The sequence below is a fragment of the Bombina bombina genome, chromosome 6, assembly GCF_027579735.1.
Source record: "Bombina bombina isolate aBomBom1 chromosome 6, aBomBom1.pri, whole genome shotgun sequence".
Classification (NCBI taxonomy): domain Eukaryota; kingdom Metazoa; phylum Chordata; class Amphibia; order Anura; family Bombinatoridae; genus Bombina; species Bombina bombina.
Genome location: NC_069504.1, coordinates 441,861,156 through 441,887,524, shown reverse-complemented (window position 1 = coordinate 441,887,524; position 26,369 = coordinate 441,861,156).

Genomic DNA, 26,369 nt, shown 5'->3' with positions numbered 1-26,369 from the left:
CGCCTTAAAGTGAGGCTTAGGTATACTTAGGGGATAAATAATGCAGCAAGTGCAATAAAACTAGTATACGTAGGGTGAGGAAAATATAATATTATATAGGGTTGTAACTATGTAGCTGTTATTCGTAATGTAACCTTTAAGTGCAATATATTGCAACAATAGTTGCAACAATAGTTACTAAAGCGTAAATAAAGTTATACCATAAAACATTTAATATATTAGACCAAATTAAAAAAATAATATAAAAGACAGGGTACTTAGGTAACAGATAAAATTCTTACATAAAACAAATGAGAACAAATAAAAACAAATAAAGACAAACACGGATTGAATCGTGCCGTTAAACAAGATTGGCCAATCTGCAAGAGTCCCAAAAAAATATATATGTGCTCAGTCACTAAAAAAGGGAATAGAAAATAGAGTCCCAAAGTCAAATCTTGAACAGAAATGTATATGGAATCCCAAAAAAATATCCAGGTGAAGTATTCACGGTGTGGGGAAATTATTGGATCCAAGGTATATTAGTTTCAAAAAAACAGTCCATATATAGACTAAGTGCAATCCAGGTGCTGGGATCCAAAGAAAAAATAATAAAGGAGCCTGTGAAAAAAAGATAGTCTTGATAAAGGCCTCGTTGTAGGTTGAAACGCGTAGACATCTGTTGTAAATGACATACCAGACCGAACTTTTGTTTTAAAACGGTGAGCACATTCCTTATGTTAGTACTTTAATTTGATTGTTTTGTGTAGTATTTTTTTCTCTTTTTTTCACAGGCTCCTTTATTATTTTTTCTTTGGATCCCAGCACCTGGATTGCACTTAGTCTATATATGGACTGTTTTTTTGACACTAATATACCTTGAATCCAATCATTTCCCCACACCGTGGATGCTTCACCTGGATATTTTTTTGGATTCCATATACAATTCTGTTCAAGATTTAACTTTGGGACTCTATTATCTATTCCCTTTTTTAGGGATCTGAGCACATATATAATTTTTCTTGGGACTCTTGCAGATTGGCCAATCTTGTTTAACGGCACGATTCAATCCGTGTTTGTCTTTATTTGTTTTTATTTGTTCTCATTTGTTTTATGTAAGAATTTTATCTGTTAGCTAAGTACCCTGTCTTTTATATTATTTTTTTAATTTGGTCTAATATATTAAATGTTTTATGGTATAACTTTATTTACGCTTTAGTAACTATTGTTGCAATATATTGCACTTAAACCCTATATAATATTATATTTTCACCCCACATATACTAGTGTTACTGCACTTGCTGCATTATTTATCCCCTAAGTATACTTAAGCCTAACTTTGAGGCGCTCCTTTACTCCTACTTTTGCACCCAAGTCCTGAACAATTCTGTTAGGCTATTGTTCTTACATGAAGTGAGCGTGTACGCACCTTTCCCCTTTTAGCACTGTCCTCTATATTTTTTTTACATTTGCACTCTATTAGATTAGGTGTAATTTTTATTATTTTGAATAATTTCGTTTATCATTTTTTGTAATCTTATTTTTTTTTTTATTCGTAGTGTTAAGATTTTATAATATTGTAATGTTAGTTTTTTTTATTTTTCGTTTCTTTTATTTATTTAAAATAGTAAAGTTAGTTTAATTTATAGTTTAAACTTATGTTTTTTAATTTCACATGTAAGTTTTTATTTATTTAAAGATAGTTATATTGTAAATTTAATCTAAAGTTAGGGGGGTGTTAGGTTTAGGGGTTAATAATTTAATTTAGTGTGTTGCGATGTGGGGGGCCAGTGGTTTAGGGGTTAATAGGTTTAGTAATATTAGTATCGAGGTGGGGGGTCGGCAGTTTAGGGGTTATTAGTTTTATTATAGTGTTGGTGATGTGGGGGGCCAGCGGTTTAGGGGTTAATAGTTTTATTATAGTGTTGGTGATGTGGGGGGGCGGCAGTTTAGGGGTTACTAGATTTATTTAGTGTTGGCGATGTAGGAGGGTGGTGGTTTAGAGGTTAATAGGTAGTTTATGGGTGCTATTGTACTTTGTAACATTTTAGTTGCGAGTTTTGCAAAATCCGTAACTACTGGTCTCAGATCGCGGAATGGATTGTGGCGGTATAAGCTATAATGCTAGCGTTATAGCCTGCCCGAACAACTTGTAATACGGCGCTATGGAAAATCCCTCACTCAAACATATTTTTTTGAGTGTGGAATGGATCGCTGCGTTACAGGCTAAAACGCTTGAAGTATAGTTATAGTGCCACAACTTGTACAGGAGACCTGCCATTCCACTAGCAATGGCCAATCTTTCAGCTGTATAGCCGTACAGCACCATAACACAAAATTTGTAATCTAGCTGAAATACAGCACAAATTTCTACTAACTTTTGTGCTGTATTTGTTTATTTTCTCATCAAGAAAGGTAATAAAGTAAATGGAACTTTTTAGACTTTTTGTACATTGTATTTGGGAAGGTACAAAACAAAACAAATGTGTTTGCTATTATTTCTGTGTATAATGTATATTGCAGTGCCAGTGAACAGGACAGAAACACCCCTTAAAGTATGTTTTAAGTGTTCTTGCAGATTTCAGTGTATTCATTACGTTTTATATCTGCAGGATTCTCAGGATTGTCTGTAAAATAGATCTTTCAGTGTCCGTGAAAGGACTTGACAAGAACATTTTTTATCATATTCTAAGTGTTCTTGCAGATTTCAATGTAATCATTAAAACTATTATCTCTGCAGAATTGTCTCACAATGCCTGTCTTTGTGAGATTGTCTTGAAGTTTCAAGCTAAATTACTAAACCTATAAAAAAAACTATATAAAAATCTAGACAAGAACAAGGACTAAAAAGAACTAGCAATATTGCTTTTTTGATTTGTATTCTCTTCAATAGGATTGATTTTAGACATGATGCATATAGCCATATAAAACCTCACCACCCTTAGTCATACAGCAAGTTATTATTTTCTATGGAAAGCAGCTGGCTACTAGCAAGGACTTTTTTTTTTTTTTTTAGTGAGACATACTGGTGCGGTGAGGTCTAAAAGTGTTTACCTTCCAGACCCAGACAAGCTTATACCATTCTTGTCAGCCACTATATGTCACTGCCTATCACTATCAATAGCTTTGCTACATTACATCTCTATATGCCACTACATACTTATTTTAAAATTGGTTACATTTATGTACCTTTGGGGTAAATTTACCATCTTTGCAGGCAGATAGACTCACAAGAAGTGAACCTGTCCACCTACAATTGCCACTTGTGAGTTTACATTGCACGGTGATATTTAACATTGCACAAGATGATTCTTGTGCAATGCCACTCCCTGCTCCGGCACAGCCAATTGCGTTGGAGCAGGGCATGTCAATCACCCTGAAGATTGAATGTCGAGGTGATTGATCTTGCGACTTCTGAGGTGGCAGAGAAAAAAAAGGAATTGGCTTTAGCTTCTTAAAAATGTGGGGTAGGCTTGCTTATGTGAACTTGCTGCCATAGTCAAAAAAACTGCAGAAGCAATGACAGGTTAAGAAGCTTTTAAAATGTTAATCAAGCCTGCTCATCTTTTGTAACAAAGTGAATAATTTGTGATGCAGAAATTAAAAAATGATGTTAATGTCCTGTTAAATTGTAGCTAATGTAGCTGTTTTAGTTTTGTACTTCTAATTCTTATTGGCTGATAAGCACTTCCTACTAATGTTTATTGGCTAATGATCATTGAGCTTTAGTACTTGGCTGTAGTACAATGTAAACTATTGATACCGTTATATTAATTTAATCTTAAATTTAACTTTCAATTCATATTTTCAGTCAAAACATATCAACGTTTAAATGTTGCTCTTTCCTATGACTTGCTTATAATTTGAAGTACAGTTTCCCTTTGATTCCCTCTCTGATTTCACTAGTTCTCATCGGCCTCATCTCAGCCTATGACTATGTCTATACCTGTCTGTTTGCCCCTGATCATCTTTGTTCCCTTTTACTATTTGTTCATAAGAATCACTATCACTATCTTGGTTGATTTGTGTCTCGATCTGTGATGGTCAATCTCAGTAACTGTCTGTTTCTGCCAGTAGATTTCTGTGTGTGCCAGTCTGTTTCTATCACCATTTTCCCCTGCCAGTGATTATCTGTGCCTATCTGTGCTTAGCACAAGGAGTCCACTGTTTCTTTCAGCAGATTTCTGTGTTTGTCAGTCTGTCCCTATGCCTGTGAATTCCTACATTACTCTGTCTCTTTCTGTTTCAATCAACCTATTTTGTCCCTCCCTAAGTCTGTCTGTATTTTTTCCTATTTATCCATCCCTGTCTGTCCTTATCCTGCTAGCAAGTTAAACTCTTTATCAGCATAAATATGTATTCCATTACAATTTAAAGGGGGAAAAAATAAGAATAGAAGGATTTCCAGAAAATTAGACATGGCATGACTTTATCAATATGATCTAAGAGCATGACAAATGAAAGATCAGACAGCATCTCAGCAAATAATGTTTACCACACAAGAAAATGGAGCTGACATCAAATGCCACCTAGTGGTATTATGTAAAAACTGCAGACTATACGTAATTGCACTAAAAAAGTAGATGGTTCTTAGGGTTTGATTTTTGTTTCCCACTTTTTATTTATTTATGTATTTATTTTTAAATAAACTAGGATACGTGCATTCAAAATACTCATTTTTCCAAGGGCTAAAGAATAAATGTATTTAGTGAATACTCACCATCTGTATAAGAATATTTTGGAAGTAATTAACCAAGTTAATGATTTTATTTGCCAGGGTTCAGTGTCACCTTCAGTAAAAATTTTACATTAACAGAAAAATATGTACAAGTTTTCAATTCTTTATAAACATGTATAATGCAGATTTTAAGCTTTGTAGTAGCGCTATTCTACTCCATTGCTAAAGGTGCAATAAAGTAAAAATTAAACTTTCATGTTTGAGATGGAGCATATAATATAATATATATATATATACATACATACACCAAAAATTGCACTCTCAGGGTGTCAAATCTGCATACATCTAATTAGAAATAAATATCAATATCTGGATTTAAAGTGAACCAGAGTGTTCCTTTCTTAAATAGCGTGACCTTTTGCAGAAACAATCCCCTCCTCAGACAAAGTGAAGTGAAAAGAATAAGACTTAAATACTGAAACCTTCACCACAATTGCTGAAAACCGCCAAACAGTTGTATGATGCATACATAGGGGCCGATTTATCATTTGTCTGGCGGACATTATCCGCTGTAGCGATCATGTGCACCAGACATCGATATGCTTGTGCAAGGCTGCCCCCTGCAGATTGGCTGCTAGCAGGGGTGTCAATCAACCCGATTGTATTCGATCCGGTGGATTGATGTCAGCAGCCTCAGAGGCTCATATAATATAACTTAATATACAGTGTGTCAGAATAAAAAGTGAATAATCTGGGCTCAAGGGAACACACAATCACATTGCAGAAAAATAATAAACAGAAGTAAAAAAATTTGTTATATGCAAAAATATCATGCCTCAATATTATTCATATGTTGCAGACAGCTCTCTTATTATGCATAGATGACTCAGACAGTGGGGCCTATTTATCAAGCTTCATATGGAGCTTGATGTCCCTGTCTAAAGACCGCTGCTCCATAACTTGTCCGCCTGCTCTGAGGCCCCGGACAGAAATCAACCCGATTGAATACGATTGGGTTGATTGACACCCACTGCTAGCGGCGACAGGGGGCGAAATTGCACCAGCAGTTTACAAGAATTCTATCAGCCAATCAGAATTAAGGTTGAAAAAAATCCTATTGGCTGATGCAATCAGCCAATAGGATTGAACATCAATCTTATTGGCTGATCCAATCAGCCAATAGGATTGAGCTCACATTCTATTAGCTGATTGGTATTTTTTCAGGTAAAAGAGCTGATTTCTTTGGGGCAATGCCCCGCAAAAGGATCTTTTAAGGGCTATTGGTAGTTTAGTTTAGGCTAGGGTTTTTTATTTTAGGGGGGGATTTTTTTATTTTGATAGGGCTATTAAATTATGTGTAATTAGTTTAAATATCTTGTAATTTGTTTTTTATTTTGTGTAATTTAATGTTTGTTTTGTAATTTAGATCATTGTATTTAATGTATTTAATTGTATGCAATTTAGGTAATTTATTTAATTGTAGTGTAGTATTAGGTGTTAGTGTAACTTAGGTTAGGTTTTATTTTACAGGTAAATTTGTATTTATTTAGCTAGGAAGTTAGTAAATAGTTAATAACTATTTAGTAACTATTCTACCTAGTTAAAATAAATACAAAATAGGAATTATTTAGTTATTAATTGTAGGTTTTATTTATATTTATTTTAATTATATTTTAAGTTAGGGGGTGTTAGGGTTAGGGTTAGACTTAGGTTTAGGGGTTAATAAATATAATATAGTGGCGGTGATGTTGGGGGCAGCAGATTAGGGTTTAATAAATGTAGGTAGGTGGTGGCGATGTTAGGGACAGCAGATTAGGGGTTAATAATATTTAACTAGTGTTTGCGAGGTGGGAGTGCGGCGGTTTAGGGGTTAATATGTTTATTCTAGTGGCAACGTTGTCCGGAGCAGCAGCTTAGGGGTTAATAATTTTATTTTAGTGTTTGCGATGTGGGAGGGCCTTGGTTTAGGAGTTAATAGGTAGTTTATGGGTGTTAGTGTACTTTTTAGCACTTTAGTTATGAGTTTTATGCTACGGCTTTGTAGTGTAAAACTCATAACTACTGACTTTAGAATGCATTACGAATCTTGTGGGATAGGCTGTACCGCTCACTTTTTGGCCTAAAAAAAAAGAAGCTTGTAATGCCGGCACTATGGAAGTCCCATTGAAAAAAGACTATACGCAAATTGCATAAGTTGATTTGCGGTAAGGCAAAAAAAAGTGTGCGGGACATCTGTACTTACAAGACTCGTAATAGCAGCGGTAGTAAAAAAGCAGCGTTATGAGCCTTAACGCTGCTTTTTTACTCATAACGCAAGACTCGTAATCTAGCCAATAGATTGTAAAAGATCCTGTTTTAGCAGCTTCTATACAGGTTGATCCTCCTCTTAATTCTACAGAGGATGTTACCTCAGTTCCTTCCGAGGTTGAAATTTCTGATTCTGACAGTGTTAATCTTTTGTCTGAGGTGGAAGAAGTAAGCTTTAGGTTTTAGCTTGAACAACTTCATGTTTTATTAAAAGAGGTTTTGGCTACTTTGGATGATTCTGACTCTCTCTGTTGTAGTTAACCCTAAGAAATCTAGTAAGCTTAATACATTCTATGATGTCTCTTCCTCTATGGAAGTGTTTCCTGTTCCTGATCGTGTTACAGAGATTATTGCACAGGAATAGGAAAAACCAGGGATTCCGTTTTCCCTATCTTTAGTTTTTAAAAAGATGTTTCATATTGCTGATTCCATTAAGGATTCTTGGCGCATGGTGCCTAAAGTAGAAGGGGCTGTTTCTTCTCTGGCTAAGAGAAATATGATCCCTATAGAGGATAGTTGCTATTTTAAGGATCCAATGGATAAGAAGCTGGAGGTATATTTGAAGAAGATGTATGTGCATCAATGGCAACCTGCAGTTTGTATTGCCACAGTGACAAGTGCATCATCTTATTGGTGTGATGCTTTATCTGAATCTATTTTAGAGGAGAATTTGTTGGAGGAAATTCAGCATAGGATTAAGGCTCTTAAGCTAGCCAATTCTTTTATTTCTGATGCTAATATGCAAGTTATTAAATTGGGGGCCAAGCTGTCTGGTTTCTCTGTCTTGGCTCGCAGGCCTTTGTGGCTTAAGTCTTGGTTAGCTTATGTTTCAAATTCTAAGCTTTTGGCACTTCCTTACAAGGGTAAGACTTTGTTTGGGCCTGGACTGACAGAAATAATAACTGATGTTACGGGTGGAACAGGATCTTTTCTACCGCAAGACAAGAAGATGAGATTTAAGGGACGTCAAAGTAATTTTTGTTCCTTTTGTAATTTCAAAGGTCAAAAGCCTTCCTCCTCAGCTTCAAAACAGGAACAATCCAAGTCCTCTTGGAGACCCAGTCAGTCCTGTAGCAAGGGGAAACAATCTAAGAAACTCTCAGCTGATTCTAAGTCAGCATGATGGGTCGGCCCTCGGTCCGGGGTCAAATCACGTGGGGGGCAAACGTTCCCTGTTTTTTCAGGAGTGGTTACAAGATATCCCAGATCCTTGGGCTGTGGGCATTGTTTCTCAGGGTTACAAGATAGAATTAAATTTTCTCCCTCCCAGGGGCAGCTTTCACCTCTCAAGGTTATCTGCAGATCAGGTAAAAAGAGAGGCATTCTTGAACTGCATTCAGGATCTTTTCTCTTTGGGAGTAATTGTTCCAGTTCCAGTAAAGGAACAGGGTCTAGGATTCTATTCAAATCTGTTTGTAGTTCCCAAGAAAGAGGGAACTTTTCAACCCATTTTAGACCTAAAGTGTCTCAAAAGGTTTCTCAGGGTGCAGTCCTTGAAAATGGAGACCATTCAGTCCATTCTTCCTTTGGTTCAGGAAGGTCAGTTCATGATGACCATAGACCTAAAGGAAGCTTATATTCATGTTCCTATTCACAGGGATCCTCACAAATTTCTGAGATCCGCTTTTCTAGACAAACATTTTCAGTTTGTGGCTCCTCCGTTTGGCCTTGCCACGGCTCCCAGAATTTTCTCAAAAATTCTGGGTGCTCTCTTTTCAGTGATCAGGTCTCGGGAATTGCAGTGGCACCTTACTTAGACTATATTCTGGTTCAGGCGCCATCTTTTCAACTAGCAAGCTCCCATACAAAGATCTTGTTATCTTTTCTATGTTCCCATGGATGGAAAGGGAATCTTGGAAAGAGTTCCCTTGTTCCAGCTACAAGGGTGATGTTTTTAGGGACTATTATAGATTCCCTATCTATGAAGATTTTTCTGACGGAGGCCAGGAAATCCAAAAGTCTGCTGTTTGGCCATATGTAGCCCAATGTATGGAAGTAATTGGTTTGATGGTCGCTTCCATGGACATCATTCCCTTTGCTTGATTCCATTTGAGAGCTCTGCAACTGTGCATGGTCACGCAATGGAACGGAAACCATTTGGATCTGTCAAAGAGAATAGATCTAGATGTATTAACAAGAGAGTCTCTTCGGTGGTGGTTTTCTCAGGAACATCTGTCTCAGGGCACATGCTTCTGGAGACCTTCTTGGGTGATCGTGACCACGGATGCTAGCCTGTTAGGTTGGGGAGCAGTCTGGGACTTGTTAAAGGCGCAGGGATTATGGACTCGGAAGGAGTCTGCTCTCCACATAAACATCTTGGAGTTGAGAGCAATTTACAATTCTCTGATAACTTGGCCTCAGTTGGCTTTAGCCAGATTTATCAGATTTCAGTCGGACAATATCACCTCTGTGGCTTACATCAACCACCAGGGAGGAACTCAGAGTTCCTTAGCTATGAGGGAGGTGGCTCGGATTATTCAGTGAACGGAAATTCATGATTGTTGTCTATCTGCAATCCACATTCCAGGAGTGGACAATTGGGAAGTGGATTTTCTGTGCAGACAGACTTTTCATCCCAGTGAGTGGGCTCTCCATCCAGAGGTGTTCTCCAGGTTAACCCTCAAGTGGGGGGGTGCCAGAGTTGGATCTGATGGCATGTCAGCAGAACGCCAAGCTTTCAAGGTACGGTTCAAGATCAAGAGATCTGCAGGCTGCTCTGATAGATACTCTGGTGGTGCCTTGGAGGTTTGGCCTAGTTTATCTGTTTCCTCCATTTGCTCTCCTTCCATAAGTCATTGCTCGTATCAAACAGGAGAGAGCGTTGGTAATTCTAATAGCTCCTGCATGGCTTCGCAGGATCTGGTATGCAGACCTAGTGAACATGTAATCTCTGCCTCCTTGGAGGCTGCTTCTGAGAAAGGACCTTCTAACTCAGGGTCCTTTCTTCCATCCAAATCTTGTTTCTCTGAAACTAACTGCTTGGAGATTAAACGCTTAGTTTTGTCTAAACATGTTTTTTCTGAAATGGTCATTGAGACCATGATTCATGCTCTTAAGTCTGTTACTCAGAAAATGTACCATAAGGTATGGCGTAAATACTTTTATTGGAGTGAATCGGCTACTCTTGGAGTTAGGATTCCTAGAATTTTGTCTTTTTTCCAGGATGGTCTGGAGAAGGGGTTGTCAGTCAGTACTCTAAAATGTCAGATTTCTGCTTTTTCTATTCTGTTGCATAAGTGTTTGGCGGTCGTGCCAGATGTTCAATCTTTTTGTCAGGCCTTGGTCAAAATCAAGCCTGTGTTTAAGTCGGTTACTCCTCCTTGGAGTCTTGTTCTTAAGGTTTTTCAGCAGGCTCCATTTGAGCCAATGCATTCCATAGATATTGTTATCTTGGATGGTTTTGTTTCTTTTTGCTATTTCTTCTGTGAGGAGAGTTTCAGAACTCTCGGCTTTGCATTATGATTCTCCTTACCTTATCTTTCATGCGGATAAGGTGGTCCTGCATACTAGGTTGGGTTTTCTTCCTAAAGTGGTTTCGTTTAGGAATATTAATCAGGAAATTGTTGTTCCTTCTCTCTGTCCCAATCCTTCTTCTCATAAGGAGCATCTGTTGCACAACTTGGATGTAGTGTGTGCTTTAAAATTCTATTTACAAGCGACTAAAGATTTTCGCCAGTCTTCTGCCCTTTTTGTTTGTTTCTCGGGAAAGCGTAAGGGTCAGAAGGCTACTGTTACTTTACTTTTGGTTGAAAAGTATGATTTGTTTTGCTTATGAGACTGCTGGACAGCAGCCTCCTCAGAGAATTAAAGCTCATTCCACTAGGGCTGTCTCATCTTCTTGGGCTTTCAGAAATGAAGCTTCTGTGGAACATATTTGCAAAGCTGCAACTTCATCCTCTGCACACTTTTTAAAAAATTTATAAATTTGATAGTTTTGCCTCAGCTGAGGCTTCTTTTGGGAGGAAGGTTCTTCAAGCGTTGCTGCCTTCTGTTTAGGTCCACCTGTCTTTTTCCCTCCCTAGTCATCCGTGTCCTCTAGCTTGGGTATTGGTTCCTAATAGTAATTGATGATGTCGCAGACTCACCATATCTTAGGAAAGAAAACATAATTTATGCTTACCTGATAAATTTATTTATTTCCGGAAATGGTGAGTCCATGACCTCACCCTTATATTTAAGACAGTTATTTTTGACTAAACCTCAGGCACCTCTACACCTTTGTTTTCTTCCTTTTTCCATTTAAGGGACGCCGTCTGGATGAAGACTTATGCCCATCTGTAGGACCACTCTGCCCGTCTGGAGGACCACTTCTGCCGGCTTCGTTGAGGACATCTTGCCGCTTGGATGAAGACTTCTCCCGATAAGTGAATCTTCGGGGTTAGTGTTAGGATTTTTTTAAGGGTGTATTGGGTGGGTTTAATTTTTAGATTAGGGATTTTGAGCCGCAATAGAGCTAAATGCTTTTTTAAGGGCAATGCCCATACAAATGCCCCTTTCAGGGCAATGGGGAGCTTAGGTTTTTTTTAGTTAGTATTTTATTTGGGGGGTTCGTTGTGTGGGTGGTGGGTTTTACCGTGTGTGTGTGGGGGGGGGGTTGTATTTTTCTTTACAGGAAAAAGAGCTGATTTATTTGGGGCAATGCCCCGCAAAAGGCCCTTTTAAGGGCTATTGGTAGTTTAGTTTAGGCTAGGGGTTTTTTTTTAATTTTTTTTTTTTTTTATTTTGATAGGGCTATTAGATTAGGTGTAATTAGTTTAAAGATCTGTAATTTGTTTTTTATTTTCTGTAATTTAGTGGGGGGGTTGTGATTTTAGCTAATTTAATTTAATTTATTTAATTGTATTTAATGTAGGGAATTTATTTAATTATAGTGTAAGGTTAGGTGTTATTGTAACATAGTTTAGGTTTTATTTTACAGGTAAATTTGTATTTATTTTAGCTAGGTAGTTATTAAATAGTTAATAACTATTTAATAACTAGTCTACCTAGTTAAATGAAATACAAACTTGCCTGTAAATTAAAAATAAACCCTAAGCTAACTTCAATGTAACTATTAGTTATATTGTAGCTAGCTTAGGGTTTATTTTATAGGTAAGTATTTAGTTTTAAATAGGAATAATTTAGTTAATGATAGTAATTTTATTTATATTTATTTAAATTATATTTAAGTTAGGGGGTGTTAGGGTTAGGTTTAGGGGTTAATAAATTTAATATAGTGGCAGCGACGTTGGGGGCGGCAGATTAGGGGTTAATAAGTGTAGGTAGGTTGCGGCGACATTGGGGGCGGCAGATTAGGGGTTAATAAAAATAATGTAGGTGTTGGCGATGTTGGGGGCAGCAGATTAGGGGTTAATAAGTATAATGTAGGTGGCGGCGGTGTCCGGAGCGGCAGATTAGGGGTTAATAAGAATAATGTAGGTGTCAGCGATGTCCCCTCAAAAAAACTCAACACACAGCCATTAATGTCTAAACCATTGGCAACAAAAGTGAGTACAACACTAAGTGGAAATGTCCAAATTGGGCCCAAAGTATTAATATTTTGTGTAGCCTCAATTATTTCCCAGCACTGCCTGGGCATGGAGTTCACCAATACATTTAGAAGTATCTTACAGGTGAAATTTAGATTACTCAAGTTCTCCTATAAAATAAATTAATCTTGAGATTAAAGGGACATAATACTCATATGCTAAATCACTTGAAACTGATGCAGTATAACTGTAAAAAGCTGAGAGGAAAATATCACCTGAGCATCTCTATGTAAATAAGGAAGATATTTTACCTCACAATCTCATTAGCTCAGCAAAGTAAGTTCTGTGTAAAAAGTTATACTCAGCTTTCTCCTTTCAGATACTCAGTAAGTAAGCAGCCTATGCCACAATTCATCTCCCCCTCCCCTTCCTCCTCCCTCCTCCTCCTCCCCCCATCTGGTCGGACCTGTCTACACCACTTGATGCCCCAGCACCAGGTAACATCCTTGTCTACGGTTAGATACAGCCCCTATGGCATCCATTTCACAGGGTACCTGCTCAAGTCACACACTGAATGCTTTCTCCCTACTGCCAATATAGCAACATGGCCCCTCTAGATGCGCAAAAATCTCCCCGGGCGGGGACACGTACCATACATATTATCATTCAGAACGTCAGGGGCCTGAATTCGCCCACAAAAAGATCAGTTGCCCTGGCCTGTTTCAAGAGGGCTAAGGCGGACGTGGTCTTTGTTCAAGAGACCCACTTCCCAAGAGATAACGCACCCAAATTTTCTAACAGGGATTACCCTACCGCGTATTTTGCTTCACACACGGGCAAGACCAGAGGTGTGGGAATCATGTTTCACAGGTCACTCCCATTTCAGTTATCAAGCATGGAATCAGATGTAGGGGGTAGATGGATTATAATCACAGGTCTCCTATACAACAGACCCATAACATTAGCAAACTTCTATGCCCCAAACGCTAAACAAGCCCAGTTTTTCAAAAGGATCACAAATAAAATCCTTCCCGTTCAGAAGGGCTCCCTGGTGATGGCAGGGGACCTTAACATAGCGCTTGAACCTAACCTAGATTGCTCCCTGGGTAGGGGTAGCGTGCCCACCAAAACTCTGCAAGATATTAGCATGTCCACGCACAGGCTTACTTTGTTAGATGCATGGCGAGTTAAACACCCAGGTCAGCGCAACTACACCTTCTTCTCTAACCCACACAAATGTTACTCGCGAATTGACTACATCTTTGTAGATCAAAATACCTACAGCCTGGTAGGGGAAACTGACATAGAGCCCACTAGCTGGTCGGATCACAGTATGGTGTTGCTCACCCTGAACTGGTCAGACAAACCCCTATCCCCTTTTATGTAGAGGCTGGACGAGTCCTTACTGAAAAACCCTGGGCTTTCCATGCAAATATAGATAACACTGAAGGAGTACTTTGATTTTAACAACAAACCTGATATCTCGCCACACACAGTGTGGGAGGCCCATAAGTGCGTAATCAGGGGCGAGATGATTAAACACAAAGCATGGTTGACTAGACAGTACTGGGAAGCCTACAACACATTGCTACAAACTATTTGACACATAGAAATACAACATAAAGCGGCCCCACAGGATAAAGCTCTGTCCGATGCATTAGGACAGGCGAGAAATGATTTAAATAGTCTAATTTACAAAGAGGCACAGACAAAAGCGCTATATCTAAGAAAAACATTTTTAGCCAACTCGAATAAAATAGGACCCTCCCTGGCTAGGACTCATACATACATAGCTTAATAGACACATGTGGACGGCAGGCTATCAGTGGACACCAAATTGTAGACCAATTCCATACTTTTTATAGTAATCTATATAATTTACCGAATCCCCCGATGGCATCACTGCCTGGCACACAGGAACATCACATAGCAGAGGCTGGATTACCGACCCTTCCCGCAGACGTAACTAAAAAACTAGAGGCTCCAATCACTACCAGTGAAGTACTGCTAGCAATAAAAACACTTCCCCCACATAAGAGCCCAGGACCTGATGGGTTCACTTATATATACTATAAGCAATACAGACAAATATTAGCACCACACCTAACCTCACATCAATAGATAACTCAGGATCATGGTCAAAAAACGCCTTAGAGGCCCACATCATTGTACTACCGAAGGCGGACAGAGACCCCAAAAAGGTAGAGAATTACAGGCCCATATCGTTACTCAACTCTGATATAAAAATATACGCTAAAATTTTGGCGACACAACTTAATTCCATCCTCCCCCAAATTTTCCATGTAGACCAAACAGGGTTTATCCCTGGAAGGGAAGCACATGATAACACCATTAGAGTAATCCAGTTAGTGGAGCAGGCCAGCCGGTCGAAAATCCCATCGATCTTGATATCAACAGATGCTGAAAAAGCCTTTGACCGGCTGGACTGGCAATTCCTTAATTCATGTATGTCCGCCTTCGGTGTGGGTGATGTCATGATCCGCAGAATCCTCAGCCTATATACCCACCCATCAGCAAGAGTCAAGGCCAATGGCACACTTTCAGACAGCTTTGACATAAGTAACGGGACAAGGCAGGGTTGCCCCTGTCCCTGTTGCTTTTTGCAGTCTCAATGGAAGTATTGGCCTCCCATATTAGAAACAACTCGAAAATCACAGGTATTGAACTTGGCCCCAATTCATATAAAGCAACACTCTAGGCTGACGACATTCTAATCCTTCTAACCTTCCCAAACACCTCACTTAAATATCTATTAGAAGAATTTGATAGATTTAGTGCCCACTCAAATTTTCTCATTAATGCACAAAAATCAGAAATATTAAATATTAACGTGAGCAAGCCACAATTTGAAACTCTCCAAAACCGCTGCCAATATAGACTAAACCATGATAAACTTAAATACCTGGGTATCTACCTAACCCCGTCAAGTAGTAAGTTATTTAAACATAATTATATCCCCCTGATGCACAAGGTTAAAAAGGAGCTTGATAATTGGCAAGACAAACCACTCTCCTGGTGGGGCCGCATCCAAGCGGTCAAGATGACAGTCCTCCCGCAGATACTCTATGTGCTACAGACAGTCCCGATCTCCCTACCCAACACATTTATACACCAAATGCAATCATTGATAAACTCATTAATTTGGGGCCACATTAAGCCACGGATAAGTAGAAAAGTTATGATGCTACCGCTGGGGGCGGGAGGACTGGGAGTGCCCTCAGTAGTACAGTACTATAGAGCGGTGGTAATGCAGAGGGTGGTCGAGTGCACAATCAATCCAACACTAAGGCATGGGCATCCATAGACTCTTTTCTCCTGAACTCGCCAACAGTTGGCCCCCTTAGCTGGATTAAACACACATCCAAACCGCCTCTCGCCAAATCATCACTGCTATACGCCCACCTTTTCAGGGCTTGGGATGAGATCCGAAACAAAGTGATGGGGATTTTTTCCCCAGTATACCCAATGTCACCAATATCATATAATGCTGAATTTTTGGGCGGCATGTTGGTGGAGAGGACGCACTCTAGGGATTTAGCAAACACAGCACCGTTCACCAATTTGACCTCAAACCACACACTAAAGTCCCGCACACAAATGTCTGAGGTGGCTGGGGGGAGTTTCTCCTCCTGGCTTAAGTATGCTCAGCTGTCCCACCTGCTAAAAATCTCACCCCATAAAGACAGCCTACTTAGGGACTTAACATGTTTTGAGAGACTGTGCCTCTCGGGCATCTTGCCCTGGGGCTCCCTATCACTAACAAAGAAAATGATGGATTCTGCCATTGCACCGTCATCCCCGTCCCACAAGATGCACTGGCAAGTGGAACTGGGAATGGAAGTCCCTGAGGAATGGTGGCAGAATATTCTTCTGCAGACATCCAAATCTTCATCCCTGCCCAGAATTTTAGAACTGAATCATAAGATACTATTTTGGTGGTACCTAACCCCTGAAAGAATTAAGCTAATTTACCCAGGGGCAGAAGCTACCTGTTGGAGGGGTTGTGGGGGCGCAGGTACGATGCTACACATTTGGCGGCAGTGCTACTTGCTACTTCCTTTTTGGAAAGAAGTGGAACCAATTTTCGCGAATCTCATAGGTACATCATTTAACCTATCTCCCCTCACAGCGCTGCTAAATTACAAACAGGATAAAATATGTAAATTTAGATGGAAGGTGTTGCAAATTAGTCTAAATAGCGCAAAGGCACTCATTGCTTGTAAATGGAAGACAACTAACATCCCCACTGTACAGGAGTGGGTTCTCCATACTTCTGAACTTATGTCAGCGGAGGAATACTCCTTCTATAGCAGGGGTAACCTGGCCTTCTTTCATGAAGTCCAGTTCTACTGGGAGACTTTGTCCCGTAGACCTAGGGAAATTGGGAACAACTTCCCCACACAGACCGACTAGACCACCCATCCCCCCCACCTCCTCCCCCCTCTTCCTTTTTCTTCTTTCTTTTGTTCTCCTCTCCTCCCCTTATCAGAGAAGTATCAACATGTATTGGCTGTAAGAATCAACAAGGTATTGTTTGGATATGTTAATTATTATACACTGTTTATTATTGTTATGTACACGGATTTTGAAAACAGTTCACCCTTAGAATTATCATAACTGCAGGGGGTGCTGCTTGGAGAGAACTCTTTTTCTTGACAGTAGGCGGGGCCCTTGGTCCTGTCCCCAACCTAAACTTACCCATGATTCCCGTGACCTGAGACACCGAGCCCGGATTACTCCAGAATGTATGGACATAGACTATATTTATGGACCTTTCCAATGGACATTCCTACCTAGAGGGAACATGGGTACTTGCATATTGTTGTTTCTGGGCAGTTTGCCACACTGTACTGCTTTCAAATCTCGAATAAAAGTTTACGTTTCAAAAAAAAAAAAAAAGTTATACTCAGCTGTTGCTCAGCTGCAGGTAAAAAAAAATTAAAAAAATGAAGAAATGAACAGCAGCCAATCAGCATCAGCAGTGCTGAGGTCATGAACTTTTACTGTGATCCCATGAGATTTGACTTAACTCTCATGAGATTTCATAGTAAGCTTCCTTTACCTTATTGGTGAAATAATATGAGAGTTCACAAGGCTCATCCCCTAAGCTGTCCCAGGACAGACATACTAATATGCTGCTTAGAAATCCTTTGCAATGGGAGGTGGCTACTAAGGAACTTTTGAGGTAAAATATCTTTCTTTTTTACATAGAGATCTTCAGGAGATATTTTCTAGTCAGCTTTTTACAGCTATGATGCATCACTTTCAAGTGTTTAAACATTTGGGTATTATGGCCCTTTAATATGAGTTCTTGAGAAACACGTGGACTTTAATTGCTCGAGTTCTTCATGTCCGGTGAGTTTAAATATTAGTAGCCAGAGTTTTTGTCTCTTAAAGTGTGTATTATTTTAGTTTTATTTGTTTTTTATGCATTTTGGTATCGTTTTTATAAATAAGCATCCAAGCAAGATTGATGGTTTTTGGATGTCCTGTTTGGATTAATTAATATAAGAATTGTTTGGACATTTGGACTTTTCACATATATTTTTATTAGATATTTAGATTATTATTCTTTTAGTTTGGAGAACACTTTTTTCATATTGGACAATATTATTTGAGATTTCTTAATATACTTCACTCTGTGGGGATTTGGAATACTTTTCTTTTGTATTTTTTTCTGGAACTTTTTATTTTATGTTTTGGGTACTCAAATATTTTGTATAAATAATTTGTATAGATAACATTTGAGTTATCTGTAGTACACACTTTATAATATATATGCACATACATTTTGCTTCTTGTTGTTTTTAAATTTTTGGGGAATAAATTGTCTAATTTAACAGGCCTTTTGATGGTGTATTCACTTTTTATCCTTACACACCATTGCAACTTTTGGAGCATCCATTTTTTATAATTTCTATCAATAATCAATATAATCCCTTCTGTTTTATATTCACTGGGAAAATATTTCAATAAGACTATATTCAAAACAGGGATAACTGAAAAATAGCCACATTCTCAACACATTTTAGTGGCTACTCCTTTAATTAGGACAAATCAAATTACAATAATGAGTAATCATCTATATAATATATAATATGATATGTGCATTTGTGTTTTGAATATCCGAATGAATGCACAATGAAATTTAAAGAAAATAAAGAAATACTAATGAAATTTGTCAGTATTCATCAGTTTCCTTTAAATTACCTTAGGGGTTAAAAATATTTACATGTAGCTTGCTGTAGAGCTGTGCTAATCCTTACCCTTCTTCACAGAGCCCTGGAGTGAACTAATATGAGGCTTAGCATGGCAGATTCCAGGGCCTGCACTAAAGGTGAAGGTCCTTTACAGCAGGCCCTGGGATCCGCCGTGCTAAGCCTCCTATTACCACACCCAGGGGCTCTGTGAAGAAGGGTTGGGATTAATGCGACTCTCTAGATGTAAGTGTGTAGTGCTACAGGTGAGCTTTTTAATTTAATGTAAAAGAATATAGATGTTCCACAAACATTCAGTATTAGTTTAGCTTAAAACAAAACGAATAGCACAACAGCTAAATATTCGGAAAATTAAATTTTCTGAATATTTAGTCCGAAAGATTTGGCCAAAACCAAATTCTTTGCCCATGCACATGTCTAGCTGTGAATGATACCTCCTTATTTTAATTTGATTTGTCTCATATTTATGTCTTATTCAACAGCTGACTTTAATTTGGGTTTTATGTAGATTTTTTTATGCCAAAAGAGACAATCAGTCACCACAAACCATATGGTAAAATGTGCTATGCTCTGACGAAACAAAGTTTGAAGTTTTTGGTCCAAATTGTAAAAGACATGGGATAATGAATAGCAACCTACATTAAATTAAGATTTTTTTGGCCCAGAACCTGCTGGCTTCTGTCAGAATGATGAAGCTGAAGAGGAATTTCACATTCCAAAAAGACCCAAAGCACATATCCAAATTGACCAAGGCACAGCTTCAGAAAAGGAAAAGCAGTCTTAGAATGGCCAAGTGAGAGCCCAGACCTCAATCTTATTGAAAACCTGTGAAATAACCTTTAAGAGAGCTGTACACAGGAGATCCCTTCATAATTTGAAGAAACTTTAACTTTTTTTGCAAAGAAGAGTGGGATAAAATTTCAAAGACTAGGGGCGAGATTACATATGCGGTGCCAGCTCCAGCGCAACTGCTGAAACCTGCGTCGCCCATAAATTCACCTCACACATCGGGGAAACATACACATAAACTGCGCTGGCAGTTCATAAACTGCCCTAAGTCGGATAAACTGGTGATGTCCAGAAATGTGCAGAAATACACATTTCTGAAGCCACCAGTGATTTACGGCAGTTTAGAATAGTAATAAAAACACAAAAAAATCCTAACCGGCCTACGAAAAATAAACCTGACACGTAAAAACTCCTATACCTGCCATCACCCCACATCGCAAATGCTAATAAATATATTAACCCCTAAACCGCCATCCCCCACAACGCAATATACCTTAATAAACTATTAACCCCTAATCCGCCATTCACCCACATGGCAATCTACCTAATAAATGTATTAACCCCTAAACTGCCATCCCCCAGCAACACAATATACCTAATTACCTGATTAACCCCTAATCCGCCATTCCCCTACAAAGCATTAAACCAAATTAACCTATTAACCCCTAAACCACCATCACCCCACAACGAAAAATAACTAATTTAATCTCTAAGCCACCTAACCTAACAAGCCCCTAAATTTACCCCAATCAGATCAAATAAAAAAATACTAAGTTAAAATTAAAATAAAAAACTAACATTACTTAAAAAAACTAAGATTAAATTAAAATAAATAAATCTAAAATTACAAAAAATAAAAAGTCTAAAATTAAAGAAAAAAAAAATAAACCAAATGATCAAAAATTAAAAAATTAAACCTAATCTTATAAATACCTCTATGAAAATAAAAAAGCCCTCTAATCCAAATTAAACTATCAATAGCCCTTAAAGGGGCCTTTTGTAGGGCATTGCCCTAATTTAAACAGCTCTTTTACATACAAAATACTAAGTCCCCCCTAACAGCAAAAAAACCCACCCACCAAACCCCCGAAGACAAAAAACACTAAAAAAACCTAAGCTACTAGGGATGCACCGAAATTTCGGCCGCAGAAACGTTTCGGCCGAAAATGGTATTTTTGGCTATTTCTGTTTTTGTTTTTTTGCCTGTTATTTTTGGTAAAATTATTGTGTAGCATGTTTCAAATTTGATGCTAGCCTAGAGCTGCTGTTTTAGTTCACTGTTCTGCAAATAATGAGTTTTCTCGGACTATACTTTATTTGGATAATTGACAAAAAAAACCCTGTTAAATATGATTCTGTTACATAAAACTAAATGAAGAATAATACTGTATATTGATATTTAATATTTTAAGTAGGGATGCACCAAAATTTTGGTTGCAGAAACATTTTGGCCGAAAATGGCATTCATTTATGCCTTTTTTTTTTACCTTGGTAAAATTATTGTATAGCATATTATTGTTTTAAGATATTTTTGTCCAATTTTAGTGTGTTACTTTCAATAAAAGTGTGGGCTTTTTTATTGGCTCTAATTATGCAAAAAAAATAAATATTTGAAAATAATTACATTTTCGGTATCAGTTTCGGTTTTCGGCCAAGTGCATGCCGGATTTTTGGATTCGGTTTCGGTCCAGAATTTCCATTTCGGTGCATCACTATAAGCTACCCATTGCCCCTAAAGGGGCATTTGTATGGGCATTGCCTTAAAAGGGCAATCAGCTCTTTTAAAATTAGTCGATATGATGGGTTTGAACAGCCAATAGGATTTCAGTAGCTCTCATCCTATTGGCTGATTTGAATTTTTCAGCCAATAGGAATGCAAGGTACCCCAAATCTAAAATGGGTACCTTGTATTCAATCCTCAGTGTGCTGCGACAATCGTACAAAGAGCATCCTCCATGCTGGATGGCTCCACGGTCACCCTGGATGAAGTAAGAAGAGGTCCCCACACTGGAAGATGTCGCCGCCTGGAAGAAGACCTTCACCGTCTGCAAGAAGACCTTCTCCGCCGGGTTTCAGGAACGGTGAGTATCTATTTAGGGGTTAGATTTAGGCTTTTTTTTATTTTTTGGGGGTGATTTTTTTTTTTTAGATTAGGGACTTTTTATTTTCATGGGCTGTAAAAGAGCTGATTGCCCTTTTAAGGGCAATGCCAATACAAATGCCCCTTTAAGGTAGCTTAGTTTTTTTTAGTGTTAGGTTTTTTTTTATTATGGGGGTTTGGTGGGTGGGGTGGTTTTACTGTTAGGGAGGAGTTAGTATTTTTTATGTAAAAGAGCTGTTTAACTTAGGGCAATGCCTACAAAAGGCCCCTTTAAGGGCTATTGGTAGTTTAGTTTAGATTAGGGGGTGTTTTTATTTTGGGGAGCTTTTTTATTTTCATAGGGGTATAAGATTAGGTTTAATTATTTTATTTTTGATAATTTGGTTTATTTTTTGTAATTTTAGATTTGTTTAATCTTAGGTTTTTTAAGTAATGTTTTGTTTTTTTAATTTTAACTTAGTGTTAGGTTAGGGGGTTTTGTAATTAAATTAGTTATTTGCATTGTGGGTGGATGGGGGTTTAGGAGTTAATAGGTTAATTAGGTTTATTGCAATGTGGGGGGATGGCAGTTTAGGGGTTAATAGTTTAATTAGGTATATTTGCATTGTGGGGGTTTGGCGGTTTAGGTGTTAAAAGTGTAATTAGTTTTATTGTGCTGTGGGGGGATGGTGGATTAGGGATTAATACATTTATTAAGTAGTTTGCATTGTGAGGGATGGCAGTTTAGGGGTTAATCACTTTATTAGGTATATTGCGTTGTAGGGGTTGTCGGTTTAGGGGTTAATAGGTTAATTAGATATTTTGCGATGTGGGGTATGGCGGATAAGGGGTTAATAGATTTTATCTAGTTATTGCGGTGGGGAGATGACGGTTGACAGGAAGATATTGCACATGCGTTAAGTGTTAGAACTTCCAGGGAGTTACGGTACTTATATATTCAGCGCAAGGCTTGCTGCGCCTGCCTATGTTTGGTGAGGTTGCGTAAGTCCTTGTGCTGAATATATGATACCGATTTGCGACAATGTTCTATGTTAGTTTATGGGAGTAAAATTAGCAGGCGACGGGTGAAATATTAACCGTAAATGTGATAGCAAAACCTAACTAAAAACTGGCAACACCGGCTTTTGTGGGCGATGCTGCATATGTAATCTCGCCCTAGATGTGCAAAGTTAGAGACCTATTCACAAAGACCTGCAGCTGTAATAAATGCAAAGGGTAGAGATACAGCAGGACCAGCACACACTTGTAATGTCCAATAAATACTATAAATTGTGTAGAAAAAACGCTTGATGCAGCACCAGGAGAACCTCCCTTCCTAGGGTCCTAATGAACACATCAAACAGGCCAACTACATGGCTGAAACGCATAGCTTTAACTGCTGATCACTACCTGACAACATATTTGGAGATACCAGGAAACAGCGTGTGTACCGCTAAAGCTGATAGCTGCTGACACTGACAAATCGCTGACAAAATTTATCGAAGAAACTGCAAGCTACTGCTCTGTCCTCAGAGAGCACATGCAGGACCGCAGAGCCAAGGAACAGCAAAAAAAGGTATTAGTCTGTGAACACAGACCGGAAACATCTCCACACGAGTTATAAGGTAACTACTGACAGGCTCCAGGACTGGTCTGTGGGATAAGCTCGAGGCAGACAGTAAGTACTACCTTTAACACCTTTACACCAAGGGACAATCCTATTATCACAATAAGGAGATCACGTTTTTTTAAATAAACTGCTCCCCGCTATAGAAAATGGATATATAAAGAAAAAAACGATTTGTGGTTTCATAACAATCACTGCTCTGGGATCATCCATTTTTTTATTTTTTTCCTTTTTTTCCTGTTTTTTAACAGAGTACCCCGAACATTTTAACCTTATTTGGTCGGCCGACCTTCGCTTTGTATGACTATAACAATTTATTGTGACAAATTAAAAATTTTTATATGAATGAGCCTATGACTAGAAACATTTAGACCATTTGTAACAAATTTACATTTTTTATATTAATGAGCCTATGACTAGAAATATTTAGACCATTTGTTTTAACATATTAAATATAATTTATTTGAATCAATACTTTTAGTTGTCTGTCTTAAATACTCTTAGGCATTAATACACAGAGACAATCCGATTTCTTCTTGGCATAATTTAGCAAAAGACTTCATTTTTAGTTTAAATAGGTATTGGAAGCAATATTTTTCCTTTCTAAAAGACATACGCATATAAGTTTAAGCATTAATTTGCGCTTTTTCTCCTACCACTTTTCTTTTCTGTCCTACACATCAAACAGAACACACCGGTGGCACACAAAATAAGGCAACAGCACCTTTATTGAGCAATGTTTCGAGGCATCTGCCCCTTTATCAAGCTAACGAACAATGGATCACACTGAACATTTATAGGTACTTCCAGCATAGGTAACCAATCACATAATCATTGGAGGGGTAAAAAAAGAAATGGGATCACACAAGACCTCCTATGCATAATTACCACATATAATAAGGACCCCCCCAAGAGGTATACAATCCCTGTATCTAAAAGAATGAACTTTGTCACTTCATACGTTATGAGTCAAAAAGTTTTTAACATTATCAAGAAAAATTGGCCTTTGTTAAAGGAAGCCTGCCCAGAAATAGAAGAGTTTGAAACTGTCCCCAGAGCAGCTTATCGAAGGGGTAATACCTTAGGTAAAAGATTAGTAAGGGCTATGCCCAGCCTAGGCTCTGATAGTAAGTTTGGACAAAAATTCATTGGTACTCCTAAGAATGGTTGTGGTTAATGGATATTACACATGTAACTCTACCCATGTGGTCTATGCGTTAAAGTGCCCATGTTGGCTGTTATATTTGGGTGAGACAACCCAGAAGGTCAAGGACCGCATATGTCAGCATAAATCCTCCATTAGAAATGAGAAAACAGCTAACCTCCCTGTCCCTGCGCACTTTTTAGAGAAAGGCCATCAAATCAGCCAACTTAGGTTTATCGTGATAGATAAAGCCCCTAGACGCAGCAGAGGTGGTGATAGGTCCAAAGATTTGCTATATAGAGAGGCTAGGTGGTTTTGGAAACTAGACACTATGTACCCCAAAGGTCTTAACAGGGAATTTGATTTGCTTCCTTTTATTTGATGACCATGCTAGGCCCTAGTCAGCTATGCAGTGCTATTTAACTAATTATGTAATAAGTATGATACAAATAATATATACTTGGCAAATTGATTTTTTAGTATACATAGCAACTTGCTGCACTTGTTTTTAATCAGGTGCCTTTTTTCACATTAGGAGTGTAGGGGTTAATTATTAAATGTGGTTATTATGCATAGGAGGTCTTGTGTGATCCATTCCTTTTTTGACCCCTCCCATGATTATGTGATTGGTTACCTGTACTGGAAGTACCTATAAATGTTCAGTGTGATACATTGTTGGTTAGCTTTATAAAGGGGCAGATGCCCCAAAACGTTGTTCAATAAAGGTGCTGTTGCCTTATTTTGTATGCCACCGGTGTGTTCTGTTTGATAAATACAAAGGGTGCTTCCACAGAGTATTAGTTGCAGACGTATGCAAACAGTGTGTAGTCAGTTTTTTTTATTTTTAAAATGTTCCTAATAATTAATTTTTTTATTTTTTTTCTCTCTGGGTTTTTGTTTGTTGGAAGATTACATTACAGATGGTAAAAGTCTGACATTTACATAATTATTTCTGTCTTTACATTTCAAAAACCTGCAATTTCATATGGCTGTGTAGACTTTTTATATCCCCTGTATCTAAAGAGAAATTAATCAGTATGCCAAACAAGCAATTAAATATTTTGTAGGAAAGGGGATAGTAGAAAGAGGGCTATAAAATTACAACATGTACCAAGCAGAGCCGCTCCTAGTTCCACCACTGTAAGATTCATAAGGAACTTCCTTTCAAAAAAAGTGTATATTGAGAAAGAAATACAATTTATCAGCTTTAATATAAAAAAGTTTTTCTAGCAGAAGCATTTAACTCACCAAACACTTCCATTCCCTGATAAAAGGGCAGGTTGTTTTTCACAATATAGGTCAAGATTAAATTAATACATTTTTATTGCTCTTGAATGTTAACTGCGCTCAAGGTAAATCAATAAAACTCCCATGTTAGCAATGGTATTCCAAGTTGAAAACTAAAATTTAGTGCATGAGCAAAAGACAGGAGGTTGGATACTGCGACTGCGCTCCCTTTCCCCATAAACTTTTTATTGATTGCGTGCTAGCCCAAAGGTGCGTTGGAAATACTTCAAATACCTATGTTCTGCACTTAGAAGAAATTTGAAATATGTATTATTTTCTCTGGTTAATCTGTTTTACCATGGACTTGAAATATCAATTAGCACACTAATTGTAGTGCTTCCAGCAATATTGATATTGCGCCCTTTACTATAATTAGCGCTCCACTTATAATCTAGGTCATGATATTAAAGAGTTATTACATATTTGCAAGTTATCAGAGGGGGATAGTTTAAGAGCAATATTATTGGGTTGAGTTCTATGGTGCAGCTTTATGAGATCTCATGGTTTCAATAAGATTTAAATTTAATAACCCCACATTCCCAGCAGATATGACCAAGAGAGTCCACCCCACAAACCTCCAACAATAGTGTAGACGGGTTGGAGTGAAGTTCCATCTCATAAGTAATTTTAAATATGTTCCATTGTTGTCTCGATCTGAGTATATTCAAATCATTCTCCTGATAAGGTAATTGGATGGGAGAGTTTGAGTATTAATATTGAGTAGAATTTTGTAAAAAAATAGAGATTGTGCCTCTTGTCTCGGGTTGTTTG